General features: G+C 54.5%; 1 protein-coding gene and 1 long non-coding RNA gene across 2 annotated transcripts in view; one reads left to right on the top strand and one right to left on the bottom strand.

The window, feature by feature from the left end:
- The first annotated feature begins 1,475 nt into the window (after positions 1–1,475).
- The window catches only part of TNR (tenascin R), a 111,610-nt gene continuing 99,050 nt past the window's right edge, over positions 1,476–14,035 (top strand). Inside the window, exon 1 of the mRNA XM_075936915.2 lies at positions 1,476–1,578. The gene's annotated coding sequence lies outside the window, so the exon portion shown is untranslated. The remainder of the gene's footprint in view (positions 1,579–14,035) is intronic.
- The window catches only part of LOC142830623 (uncharacterized), a 165,582-nt gene continuing 153,120 nt past the window's right edge, over positions 1,574–14,035 (bottom strand). Inside the window, exon 4 of the long non-coding RNA XR_012906051.2 lies at positions 1,574–9,144. This is a non-coding gene — a long non-coding RNA (uncharacterized LOC142830623). The remainder of the gene's footprint in view (positions 9,145–14,035) is intronic.

Below are 14,035 nucleotides of genomic sequence, written 5' to 3' on the forward strand. Positions count from 1 at the left end.
GCCTGCCCAGCGGTATCTAGGGCAAGTCCACTACAGCCCACCCCTTTTCGGGGAGCATCCATGGGGCACACCCCTAAGGCTCTTGCCCCGCTTCAGCCACACAAGGAACAGCATAATCTAGACCTTGAAACGTGGCAGGTGTTTACGGGTGAGGGGGGCAGCACACCAGGTCCTACTGGGCAGTGGGGCATTCCTTTCCACCAGGGGAATTCACCATGGGCCATTCGGGGCTGGAATCTACCCCTTGGCATCTCTCTCGTGAAAGCAAGATGTGGGGAAATCCCTGCCTCGGTTTCCCCACCCGCCACACGAGGCCAACGGTATTTCCATCCACCACGAAGGTGTTGTACCGCTTAATCCCGCAAAGCTTCTGAACCCTTTCGGTGGCCGATTGCAAAGCCATTATCTTCCAGTAGTAGAACGTAGCAGGTCACTTCCATTTCTAATTAGCCACGACTCCCGAGGAACCTGACCAGAATAATCCGAATAAACGGCAGCCTGGTGTGTCTGGGGTGCAGCCTGAGGGGTCTTGGGCAAGAGACGGCTCTGTCTCTGCTGAGCAGGGATGAGGCAGCAAAGCAGAGAGTGTGGAAGGTGGGGGGCGATTCTAGTCCTGGCCTTCCAGCCCGTCCCTGGGGCAGTGGTTCTCCGCCAGGACTACCGCTCCTGTCGGGAGCACACAGGCAGCGTCCAGGGTATGTCAACCCAGCTAGAGAGTTGCCTAGTTTTACCACAGACCACGCAGCAAGCACCACCGCAGTCAGTACACACTAAAATCGCACACAGACAATGTTATGCTGCGCAGTATACTACATCCTGAAATGTGAGTACAATATTTCTACACCCGTTGCGCCTGTGTGTTTTTTCTCTGATTGTGAAAGTGAGTATTATTTATGTGAGGTGTAAGTCAGGAATACACATGTATCACCCGCACATGTACTGGGGGGGGTGTTGCGCTCTCCCCGGGTGTGGCACTTACAGCGAGAGGGAAGGAGTTTGCTCCCCGGCTTTAGCTGGCTTTTAGCTCCTGCTGTAGAGGCTCCTGCCCTGAGCTCCACAGGTCCCAGGTTTGGGTCCGCCTGTTGGCGCTCCGCAGGACAAATCAGACGCCTAAAAAGGGTCCGATAGGCTGGACAGGTTGAGCGCCGCTGCTCTGAGACCAATGGGCGTTGACCAGCCCAATGAAAAATCGTCACCTTATTTTCAGACTGGTAACCCAGCAGGGCTTTGTGACGCCTGGGTATCTGATTACAGCCCTCCAAACGGCAGGCTTTTACGGCCTTCTCTTTGACAGGGGTGTCACCGCTAAGGACAGTCACTGCCCTCTCACAGGTGGATGGGCGCTTGCTGGGTTGACAGAGGAGGCAGGAAAGGAGACAAGCCAAAAGCTGCCACCCTCCTGCTACAAGTGGGAAACAGCCCTGACCTGTCCCTGGACGCTGGATTCTGAGACTCTCCTGCCTTTCTGCCTACAGGTGGCGACAGTGTTGGGCCTCGCTAAACGGGCGGCTTCCGTTGGAGAACTGGATCCAGGGACGGGTGCCGAGGCGGGAACCACCAAACCAGCTACTCCAGCAGGTACCGGACCGTCTCGCTTTGTGTTTTCCCCTCTTGCCCAAATGGCCAGTCCCGGTGGGGTTCACTGTCCCTCGGTGCTTTGCAGGGGTGGGGTTCGGCTGGGAGCCTGCTCAGAACTCTGCATTCATGCCTGGCTGCCCAGCCCTAATGACATGCCCCCCCAACAACAGTGCTTTATTAATCGGACTCCTCGCAAGCTGGGCCTCTGACCTGACGGGGTCTAGAGCAGCGAGTCCGAACCTGGTTTTTAATAATGTACTTCAGGAACGTCGTGATCATGTGGCTGGCAATAAAAGTGTACTACGGTGCTGACTGATGCCAGGGGTTTGTTCTTTATTCCCGCAATACCTGAGCTGAGAAGGGCCGGCACAAATCACTGTCTGAATTATTTACTCGCCTCACCAAAATCTGCCAGTGCTTCAGAGCCCCTAATAAAACATCTCTATGGCCCCTCAGCATTGCTCATAACTCTTTGGGGGGTGTAAAGAAAACTCCTGTTTCCTTTTCATTCCAAAGCCGCCCAGATGTTCTCGTTTTCCCGTCACAAAGGGCATAAAGAATCACACAGTGCAGCACTTCTCTAAGAATGAGTTATTTAGCGTGTTATTTTATTTTTCTCGGCCTTTCTCCCCCCTACATTTGCTTTCCAAAGAGTCTTTGCTCTTGTTTATCAAAGGATAAAGTGTCCGGGCCAGGAACCCAACCGGTGTAAAACATGCCCACTGCAGTGAAGTCAGTGAAATAGTTCCTCTGTTGGTGTAAATCACTAAACCTCCAGTGATTTATTTTGGAAACAATTATTTTGACATTTTTTTTCATGGAAATGTATTAGCGTCTTTACAAAAATAGCTTTAATGAGCAGCGAATGAAAAAAGTCGTAATCACAGCCAAATGGGCGCCTTGCTACAGTAATAAATCTTTTCAAGGTGGGGGGGCAGCCATCAAGGTATTAAGCACAGGTACCATGTAGCCAGACAAGTTTCGAACGTGAAGGAATTGATGCAGCAAACACAGAAAGCAGGCAGAGAGGGCACAGGTATTTTGTTACACAATCTCGGTGTCCCGATGTGACAGTGACACTTGGTTTTGTCGGAGAGGGGCTGTGCGTGCTGCCGACCAAACACGCCAAGCTGCTAGTGGCTATGTCCGAGGTAAGTGCCGTTGCTCTTGCTGATCTGCTTAGCCAGCGCCGTTGGGAAAATCAAGCGGTGCCCACGGGCCGTGCTCACAGCTCAATGGTGCAAACCGGCTGTATTGCTGCTGCGCCTGCCCATCCCTTCTCGACTGCTTTTAGCTACCTCTTGGGTCTTGTCGTAAACTAAGCTTGCAAGCTCCCGGGAGCAGGGACTATGGTTGTGACAGCTGCGTACAGCCCCTCGCGGAATGGGCCCTCAGGGTGGGTGGGACGCGGACGTTCTGCTGTTATACAAACACTAACTAAGCGGTAAGCAAGCGCCGTCACCCAGACCCGTGGAGCATGGCAGCGGTGTCTCGGTGGTGGCTGCCTACCCTGCTCTCCCAGGCCCAGGGGGCTGGGCCCGATTCCTCACCCCGGGTAGTGAGACCTGATCCCCCTGCACGATCTAGAGGCAGCCAGGCCAAATTTGCAGAGTGGCGTCATGAGGTTGTCGCACCACCCGGAGCCACGTGCCTTGTCACCAGGCCCGGAGCAGGGAACCAGGGCCAGCCCTTCTGGACAGGCCCTACCACTGTCGGGGGTGCAGGTTCCTTTTCCCGCCCCCCATGCAAAGGTGCCGCCTACGCAGCTACCGCCGTGCCACCGCCGGCTGGGGTGGCCAGCTTTCCTGGGTCTCTCCTTGGGCTCAATCTCCCAGAGACTCCCGCAGCCAAACTGGGAGATTGGCCCGACAGGCCAGCAGCACCACCGGGCTAAAGCCATGTCCCCGCCTGCCCTGGCCCTGTGCTGCTCCTGGAAGTGACCAGCACGTTCCTCTAGTAAAGACCTGCTAAATCCAACGCTGAGGGCGCCCCCGTTTCTCCCACTGACCTCCCGCGTGGGGGGCGGGGCCAAAACTCGGCTTGAGGTACGTCGACTCCAGCTCCGGGTTTTACAGAGCTGGAATTGGGCATCTTCAGCCGACCTGCCCTTGGAGGGTGGGCCTGGCCTTAGCGTGCAGCGAAGGGGATAGTAAGGGAAATGGTGTAATGGTCCGGAGCGCTACGCCCGGGGCAGGTTCCCACGCGAGGCTGTGACAACCCCTCAACCGAGGTTCTGAGAACAGGCCAGACAGGCACGGCCTAGCAGGGATGGTCTAAGTGTACTTGGTGGTGGCTCAGGGCAGGGAGCAGACTCGATGGTCTATTAGGGTCCCTTCGAGCCCAACATTTCTATCATTCCATGGAAAGCGGAACTGAGCTTACTAGAACCGAGAGTCCCAAACAACAACCAGATGCACAGCCTGGAAGGGAGGAACTGGCCCAGGAAACTGGGGGAAGATTAAGCAGCGGGGGACGGCAGCAAGGGCCCTGTGGGGCCTCGGCCCTGTCTGCCTAGAGCCCCTCCGTGTAGTCGGTCTGTTTGGGGCTCCACTGTACTCAGTGAGACTGCAGTAGGCTTGGGATCAGACTTTTTCTGAGGCGTCGGGGGGGCCTGCATAGGCTTCAGATCCGCATATCAGCTCTACTCTGCATTGAAAAGGCCTCCACTGGAGCATTGGGTCTATAGGCACCGCATTTCAGGAAAGATGTGGACAAACGGGAGATGGTCCAGAGAGGAGCAACAAAAATGATCCAAGGCCTAGAAAATGTAACCTCTGCGGGAAGACTGGGCTTGCTTCATCAGGAGAAGAGAAGACTGAGAACTAACACAACCGGTTTCAAGGACCTAAAAGGTCAGTACAAGGAGAAGGGAGAAAAATTGCTCTCCTTGACCTGAGAGGACAGGACAAGAAGCAATGGGCTTAAATTGCAGCAAGGGAGGTTTAGGTTGGACATGAGGAAAAAGTTCCTAACTGTCAGGATGGTTAAACACTGGAATAAGTTGCCTAGGGAGGTTGTGGAATCCCCATCTCTGGAGATATTTCAGAGCCGGTTAGACAGACACCTCTCAAGGATGGTCTGGGTCAGGGCTACTCAACTTTGGAAGCCCCGGGGGCCACAACAACACTCACAGCACATGCCGAGGGCTGTGCAAATATATATGCAAATAGCTTCTTTCACACTGAATACAAAGATCAAGGCAAGACCACACAACACACAGGCCCCATTTCAGTCAGTTCTGCTGATATTAATAAAATGCAACATTTACCCAATTTCCACCCATGTGCCAGCACTTTTAATGAGCAAAGAAAGTCCAGGAATTGAACTACTAAAACGGGTATCAACAGAAGACCATTATATTGACTCGCCATTATGGAGCGTGTTCCCAGTGGCCATGTTCAAAGGATCCCACCTGCTTGTTGAACCCCGTGTAAACACAAACCACACCGCGGGCCACGTGTTGAGTAGCCCTGGTCTCGTTGGTGCTTGATCCTGCCCTGAGGGCAGGGGACTGGACTTGACCTCGCAACGTTGCTTGTAATTCTATGAACCTGTATCGGCCCAGGGACTCAAAGGGGTGTTTCTCCAGCTAGTGCAAGTAGCACAGGTCGCACCTTCTGCTTTAGCTGCCGTCTCTTCCTATACGAAGGCTGACACAATGGAGAGACCCGCCCAGACTTTGCTGCCCACTATTTTCCCCGCACACACACATTGCATCAGGCTGGTGCCTTTCAGCGCCTTCCGTTCCACCAGGGGTCTACACTGCGCACAGCGGAAAGCAGCGTATCATCAGCGGGAGCGGAGGGCGTTCTGCACCACAGCGGGCCCGGGGGAGGAAAGACGGTTCCAAGAGGGCGAGGGTCCATGGGTAATTCAGATGGCCACGGATGAACTGCCAGCCACAGGTGGTGTGTGCTTACACTCTAATTGAGTCATTGCTGGAGACAACGGAATTAAGACGTGGGCGTGGGCAGACTGCAGTAGACAAATGAACCAAGAGTCGCCCCGTATTGGAAGCGCTTCTCCCTGACATCAGGGCACAAATGAAAAGAAGGGGGCCGTGATGGAGGGGCTGGCTGCGGTGGAATCGTCATTTTAGCAGAGGAGATGCTGATGAGTGAGAGGAGTGGGTCATGATGAACATAAAACCTGCACTGGAGGGAAATCGGAGGTCAATGCCAGTGTAATGGAGATCACTATGATCGTTCTAGAGGAGGCGATGGTGGATGTGTAACGGGGGTCGGTGATGATGATGGCAGGGAACTGGGAGGGGATGAAGATAACAGGGATGAAGTACCAGGACCGATCTTCAGCTAGTGTAAATAGGCAAATCTCCGCTGGCTTTAGTGTCTCTGGCCGTGTCTACGCATGGGGCCCACGACACTGCCATGGAAGAGAGGTTGACTGGTGAGGAGCGGGCTAATGAAAGCCGATAAATCTCTAATGGAAAAATAATTAGTGTGAAAATGGGGAGGGAGGTAATTATGGCTCTAATAAAGGTGGTGATGGCGAAGATAACTGAAATATCTAATGGGGGCAATGAAGAGAACTGAATGCGAAAGCCGGGCTGCTGCTGCTGCTGGTGGCGGAGAGCTGGACCTGGACGGGTGGAGACGCCGATATCAAAACTGTAACGGGCATCGTTAGGACGGTGGCAGGGGCAGTAATAACGATAATGGAGCGGTAATTGAGGAGGCGATCGTTATCAAGGCAGAGGCGCAGATAACGACAGTAAAGAAGATGAGAGATTGGAATGGAGAGGTTGTTCAAGCTAATGGCATTCTAATGGAGACGGTGGACAAAGGGAATGGAGGTGTAATGAGGTAATGGCTGCCGCGGGAGAGGAGATTGCTGCTATGTCGGAAACGAGGACCGGGAGGCAGGCGAGGTGTATGCTAAGAAGCGGCGGCAGAGGTGACCGTGAGGATAATGAAGAACAGATGCACTGAAGCTGCCAGTTTCTGGAACGCAAGGGAAACGGAGATAAAGATGGAGGGAGTGGCCCTGTATGACTGGAATTCAGCGGAAGGCCGGATCCCCTGCCCTGCTGCGTGGAGCAGGCGTGACAGCTGGCAAGGACGCACTAAGTGAGCCAGGGGGCTGTTGTGGTGCTCTGTGCTCTAGGGGCATGCTGCCCTCCTGAGCTTGGAACCCAGCAAGGGGAAGGTGCTGAGCAGCGGGTAACATAGGCCAGGGAAGCTGTTGCCTTCCCAAAAATGCTTATGCTCTCCACCAGCCGCCAAGAAGGGCTCTAGCCGCCTAGGAGGACAGGTGCTGCCATGCGGCTTCCCGGCTCCCCAGCTTGCCCCAAACACTCTGGCAACCTGGGACAGGGGCCACTAAGAGGACTGGGGGTAGTAAGCTTGGGTGCGGGCCGGGCTTGGATCCACAGAGGGGGGAGGTTGCAGAAGAGGCGGGGCCTCAGGGGGAAGGGGAGGGGCCAGGGCTTGCCTTCTCCCAGCTGGACCATCGCCCACCGCCCATGCTGGGAAGGGCTGGCGTGGGAGTGATGCCAATGAGGCGATAACAGTGAGGAAAAGGAAGATGAGCAATGGGCAGTGGGAGACTGCAGATGGCTCAGTGAAAAGCTGGGTGGCCGCAAGGAGTCGAGGCTGGGACACAGCTCAGTCTCACGGAAGGAGGGAGGCTCTCTGGGTCCGGGGCCACATCGTAACGGTCCCAGAGTTGATCAGCGACGGGCAGGGCTAGATAAAGTAGCATTTGTAGAAGCCCAGGTTCACCCAGCCCACAGCAAGGGGAATGCTACACGGGTCGTGCATTGGGAAGCCAGCTTTGGGTTGGTGTACCCAAGACCCGGGGAGGTCACAGCTGAAATGCTACGGATGGGCTACAATATTTCAAAAGGAGTAGTACCGCTGAGGCGGGATCTTAATGGGGAGCTGAGGAAAGACCGTCTGGTTCAGACCAAGGAGAGAGAACCAGAGTGATTGTGGGTTGACACGCGAAGGGGCCTTAGGCCGGCCGGCGGAAGAATGACGTCCTTCCCGCGGAGAAGTGGGTTACAGCACAAACCCAGGGTACCCAGTCCTGCAGCGGTCATTCAAGTGAGCGGAAAGTAACCTCCAGCGCAGCACAGAACGGGCTCTGCTCGCCTCTCGCCCGGCCCCGACCACGCCCCCAGCGCACGTGTGAACGATAAACAAGACCAAGAACTGAACCGGTGTGTCGAAGGCTGCACCCCGGCCCACTCCGCATCGACATCACGCCGAAGGAATAAAGATGAAGACGTTATTTGTGGGTCCCAACCAAAGTCTTGCTCGTCCCTCCAGGCCCGGGCCTTTCGCACGGTCACCGATCCAGCCTCGTTTCGCCACAGCGTGCTTGGGCTGGCTTCTTTATTCTCCACGCGCTGGCTCCTGCCATGTGAGTGCGGTGAAGATAAAAGCGCTCCGGGCAGGACTATTTTAGGCCCACTGCCTCAGCAGCAAGCGCCCGAGGCAAAGCAAGCTGCCGCTTTCCCGTCTCAGCTGCCTCGGAGACCTGGGAACGTATAAGCTGGTGGGTCTCCCGGGCGGATTGTTTCCTGCCTTGGCAAGACTGCGACCAGCTCCCCGTGGCCACAAGACACACAGGCCCACAGCAGTGCCTGGGAGGCTTCCTGGTGAGACAGCTGGGTTCGTATTTAGGCAGCTAAGTAAGCAGCATGGCTGCCACTGAAACCAACTGGAGCCACAGGTGCTGGGCCCCTTTGACCGTCTGAACCCTCGTGACAGACGGGGTTACGGGGCGTGGCTTCGACGTGGCTCGAGTCCTCGCTGCCCCGACGCACAGCGTTCCCCTCCCCCGTCCTCGGGCTGCAAGGAGCGCGCCCGGCAGGGAGCGGCCCGGTTTGAAAGGGACAGTCCCGTATTTAAGCCTTGCCGCAGGGTCCCGCCTGTTTCTCAAAAACGGGCAACGTGTCCCGTATTTTCCGTCTCCTCCCATCAGCGCTGGTGGGTCCTGGTGCTGGCCAGATCCAGTGGTCGACGGCGGCAGTGGGGCTGCATAGCTGGTGCCAGGGCAAAGCTTTCGGCCAGCAGGGCCCCATCCTCCATCTTGTTTCCAGCCGGCACTGACTGTGCGCCTCGAGGAGCGGTGGCTGGGGAGTGCGAGCAGGTGCCAGATGGTGGCCGGTTACTGGTTGCTGCTGCTGCGCACCCATCAGACCCCTGCTCCCCCTCTCGCTGCCTCTCACTGCTATGGGCCTTCCAGGCCCCCCACCCCACGGCTCTCCCGTAACCCCCCCGTGGAACGCGTCCCTTCCCAACATCCCTGCCCCCCATGTGGTGCCTCAGGAAGACACAGCTCCAGGCACCAGGAGAGGTGGGTCTGTCCTGGGGGCCCAGTCAGGCACGGAGGGTGGAGAGCGCCGACTCCCTTCCCGGAGTAAGGACGGTCTGATCAGGCCTGACCCTGGTATAGCCGGTCCACCGAGGGGGCTGTAACTCGCAGCTGCTGCTGTGATGTGAAGGCCCCTTTGGCCATTTCGCTCAGGGAGCATTTCTGCCAGTCTCCTGGGAGCCCAGCGTTTCATGCACAGCGGTTGAAGGCGGTGGTTACCCGTGCCTGAGGAGAAGAAATGGCCTTTAATGCTCAGGCAACTGTGAAATAAAGAACGGAAGATAAGCACTAACAAAATCAATGAAATGGAGAAAAACGGGAAAGAGACGAATACAGCAGATTGCACAGCCCTCCAAGATAACCCAGGAACATACTTTATCACCAAAAGGCCATTTGCAGTCACAGGAGGGACTTGATTATTTTTTAATCAGTTTTGAAACAAAACCAAAAAAAAAGAAAGAAATCAAAATAACCCGGCCTACCAAAGCAACGGGAACGTCACCGCTCCTAAAAACCTGGGAGGAAAAGCTCGGCTTCAGAAGCAATTGAACCAGAGATCCCGTACAGTGACGAGTGCATCATCTGGCTCCCACCGAAGACAATAAAAAGAAAACCCACCCATCACTGTCAATGGCGCAAGAGAAGGCCCTAAAATTAATAGCCACATTTGTGGGCACTCGAAAATAGTCAAAATGGAAGGCGGGGCAGCTCTTAAACATGGTTTCATTTCTACCATGAACAAGGCAATAATATTGATCCCAGTCGAAGCCACGCCCCGTAACTTCCTCTTCTGGCTGACTTGAGGAAATGACAAAGGCACCACCGCAGCGGAGTCCTGTTCGTGGCTCTCTACGCGCAGCTCGGGGCCTCCCTGCAGCCTGGACTTAGGCACCCCGTGCCCCTCGCATCAGCTCATGACGCGGCGCGTGAGGTGTGGGGAGACCGCACTTCCCCCGCCCATTGCTTATCCAGGGAGCCGGCTTCGTGGACTGCTACATTCCCGGGATGGGTCCAGGCAGAGGGCGGAAAGCCCAGACGTAAATGACAAGGCTGCGTTCAAGAGGCAGAAGTCTCTGCCTTCTCGAGCTGGCTGCGGAGCCCGGGCCAGGCAAGCCCATCCTAAAATTACTCGGGGGCTCCCCCCGCCGCAGCAGGGTGGCCGGGGCAATCCCAACGCTTCCTGCAACCAGCCTCATTTGCACCCAGCAGCGGCCTGCGCGTCCCTGCGCGCGTCGGGCAGGAGAACACACGCGCCGCAGACGCCGCTCCGCTGTCTGGTTTGACAACCCTCGTTTGGAACCGCTTAGCAAGATGAAGGCCGAGCAACCTCCCGCTCAGTCACTCGTTCCTCCCGCCGGCGCAAGCCTGATGAATAGCTCGGGAGCCATTTCTGGCAGGGACGGGCTCTTGGCAAGGAAGGCAGGCTGGCAGGAATACAGGGCGCCAGCCATCACGGGGAGGGGGCAGGAGGAGGGCAGAGCTGTGTTCAAGAACGAAAAGGAGACTCCTTAGTCCTTGAATTGTTTCACTGGGCAGGGGCTGTGGGGCCCTGCTTAGAAAGCAGCTGGTGCTAGAGAGGCAGCAGGTTTGAACTCAATCAGCGTGATGCACCGCCCGCAGAGGTGCTGGGTGCCACTTGATTTCTGGTCCCTGAGGCCCCGTCCCACAAGGGACGCTGCTGTAGGGTGTTCTCCACTAATGCCATGTCTGGGATGGCCCTCCTGCGCCCCGCAGTGCCGCAGGGAAGCGATCAGCCGGACTCACTGCGCAGTGATGGGGGAGCAGGGCTGGGCACGGCCCCATGGAAGAGCAAACGCTCGAGGGTTTGCTTTTGGCCCCGTGTCAGGATTCTGTTCCCCAGCCCTGGACTGGCCTCTCCTGTCTTCGTTCCTCCAGGACTCCTCTGAGACTTGAGGCTGGGCCTGCCTCAGCATCCTGACCCCTCTCTGGACCGATGCAGCAGAAACCTGAAGGCAGTGTCTGCGTGGGCGGAAGGGATGGGAAGTAGCCGCCTGCCATGCTGGAGTCCTTCAGCCCTTCTCTGGATCAGTTAGGCTCACGTCAAAACCCTCCCACAAAACATCTCTGAACTTAGCCGAAGGCAAATCTGGATCTGAAATCAGCCAACGGTACCTCTTCCTAGTGGGAAGAGCGTTGCACTAGCCTCAGCTGTCTGCTCTGCCGTTTGCCTGCCGGGTGGCCAAGACAGGCAGCCTCTGGCATCCCCTGCAGGTGGCTTCGAAGGGGGATCGCGGTGGCTCGCGGCCCCGAGTCAAAGGAGGGCCCCTCCCCTCCTGGATCGCCATTCAGGCACAGTCCTTTCCTGCCGAATAGTTGCATAAAATCGCAGCCCGTGTCCCCAGCTGCAGGGGAGGAGCCAGAGCGTGGGCGAGGATCCAACAGCCGCTGAGAGCTGGAGGCAGAGCAGCAGGCATCTGGCACAAGGCTGGCAGGAGAGAGCAGGGCTGTTAGCGCTGCTCCTGGCCTGGCCTGCGCCCAGGGCCCTCCTGACAAAGGATGGGGCCTGACGTTTCGCCTGGGGTCCACATGCTCCTCGCTCCATCCCGCACAGCTCCTGCCAGGGGCCTGGCCGCCAGGTGCTTACCTCCCCCACCAACCCTTTCCCTGCAGCTCCTGCTGGGGGCCTGGGGCTTCCCTCCCTGACTCGTTTCTCCCCCCACACGCACGGCTCCTGGTGGGGCGTCCTGCCCCCCTTTGCTCTGATTCCCTCCTCTCCTTTCGCTGCAGCTAACCCAGACTCAGGGCTTCCCTGGGGCCAGAGCTACAGATGCGGGGGGGCCTCCTCTCCTTACCTCCCCCCCCCAGCACGTGGGGAAGGGGGAAGCCCTGAAGCACCCACAGGCCCACACTAGGGGCACTTGAAAATTTGGTATTTCGCGTGCGCCGTGGGCTGGCCCTGCCCACTCCTAGGCAGCAACCGTTGCACCTAGTGCAGATGTGTAGACGGCAACCTTATGTTCAGCTACTAGCGTCTGCTGAGTAGAGCTGGATGAATAACTTATATGTTCAGGTCACTGGCCCAACTGAAAAATTGGGGGCGGGGAGGGAGAAGTGGGGGAACAGAGGGAGGAATCCTATTGGGTCAACCTGACATGGACTTGTTTTCAACTAACTGAAAAAGTTGGGGAAAAAATCATTTGGGGTCAAAGAACATCTAGTTTTGCCCCAAACTGAAATGCTGCATTATGGGTCGAAGGGCTATTTATTCCCCCTTATGCCTTTAGAAAACCTGAAAGAGAAACAACAAAAAGTTGTTGTGAATTGAAAAAACCCAAGCAATGCACTTCAAAAATGGCAAAATTAAACTTTTGGGGGAGGAGTTTTTTCTGAATTTGTTTTTTGGCCGTTTCCCAACCAAAACAATCGGGTAAATTTGATACAAAGTCATGGAATGTTTTCGCCATTTGAATCCGTGTTCTAGAGGAGGAAATGTCCCAAAACTGCACCCAACTCTACTCCAGTGACTGGTCTAAGCTTAGCAAATTTCTCTCTCCAGCTGATCCAGAGTCATAGAAGCGTTTCCTCCAATGTACCTTTAAATAGCCCAAGTGACAGAAGCTTTTGCCTTCAGGAAACTAACCCAACTAGTCAAGACTTTTCAGCCCACATCTTCCTTTAACTTTCATCTGTTTGTACCAAGTTATTTCCCCTGGGCCTTCTGTGACACAATTCTTCCTTGGCACAGTGAGACTCGTGTGAAATTCGCTGACATTATTCTGCAGCAGTGTCACAGAGTGGCAAATTCAGCCTGTTGATCCCTTTCAAATATTTGTAGATCAATCGTTTGTAATCAAATTCATTGCCTGCATTTCTTCCACCCTCTTCCATTTTTTGTCTCTCCTCACACTCTATTATCAAAATCACCCACTATCAAGAGCTTAGTTTTCTCCTTGTCCTCCCCCTCAGAAAGTGTGTGACTTCTGTGACTGCAGAATTTTTATGAGTATTTAAGCTTTGATTTATTGCCGTGCTGGTGTGGTAAATTTTTTTATGGGCTGTGCCAAGTGCCAAGGGATGAGGGCTACAACAGTAGATGATTTTTGTGGAGGAGGAGATGGAAAATCATCTTGCCAGCTAACAAGCTCATAATGAAGCAGCAAGGTACCAGATGTGGACAGCTGTAGCTGTTTGATACTGCTGATTCAGTGCCTTCAGGGTATGACTGAACGGGCCCTGATCTCAATGGGAGTTGAAATAGTTTGCTTTGTTGAACTAACCTAAAATGTTTCGGTAGAGTCCGTGGAACATTAAACTGCATTTCACTGCAGTGATGCATTGCTTTGAGGTTCTAACGCCTCCCCGGTCTGCGCTATGAGCTACATTCCCTGGCTGAACTACATTCCCCATGATGCAGTGTGCCACCAGAGAGCAATGCAGTTTAATATTGACCTGGCACAAAATATTTGGGACCCGTTCAGTAACCTAAAGTGAAATGCTGCAACTCAGGAGTAACAAAACATTTTGTTCTGATCAAATACACCAAAATGAAACCTTTCTCCATTGCTCAAGTGTTCTTTAAAAAATACTGGAATTTTTTTCTCCTGATTTAAGGAAAGACAAAATGGGGAAACAGCATAAATGTCCCGCAGGGTAGAAATTCTGGTTTTCACTCAGCTCCAAGAATAATGTACTTTTAAAATGAGTTTCTCGTGTGAAGTATCACGCAGACAGTATTCAACAGCAACATGCAAAATAAACTTCCAAGTACAAATAGAAAAACATAACCTTTCTTTCTTTCTTTCTCGCGCCCTCTTTTCTTGGCGGCGTGACCAGAAACCAAGAGTCATTTGTTACGCGGAATGAGAGAAGCATTTTCTCTCCTGTTTAGTGCCTCCCAAGAAATACTGCACAAATCCAATAATGACGCGCCTTAGTTTCTCTGTCTTCAGAGCCTGCACACACTCCCTCACCCCCAATAAATCAATTTCAGAGCTGGATTCATAATATTAAAATTCTATATTATATACAACATAGGGCTTTTCATGTCAAAGGTTCCCAAAATGCTTTATAAAAGAAACAATTTAATCTCTCTTAAATGCAGCCTCCTCTGGGGTGGAATCCATCTGTGGTATGAGTGGAACATAATCAAATGGCT

Source organism: Pelodiscus sinensis, chromosome 9, assembly GCF_052426305.1.
Source record: "Pelodiscus sinensis isolate ZL-2025 chromosome 9, ASM5242630v1, whole genome shotgun sequence".
Lineage (NCBI taxonomy): Eukaryota > Metazoa > Chordata > Testudines > Trionychidae > Pelodiscus > Pelodiscus sinensis.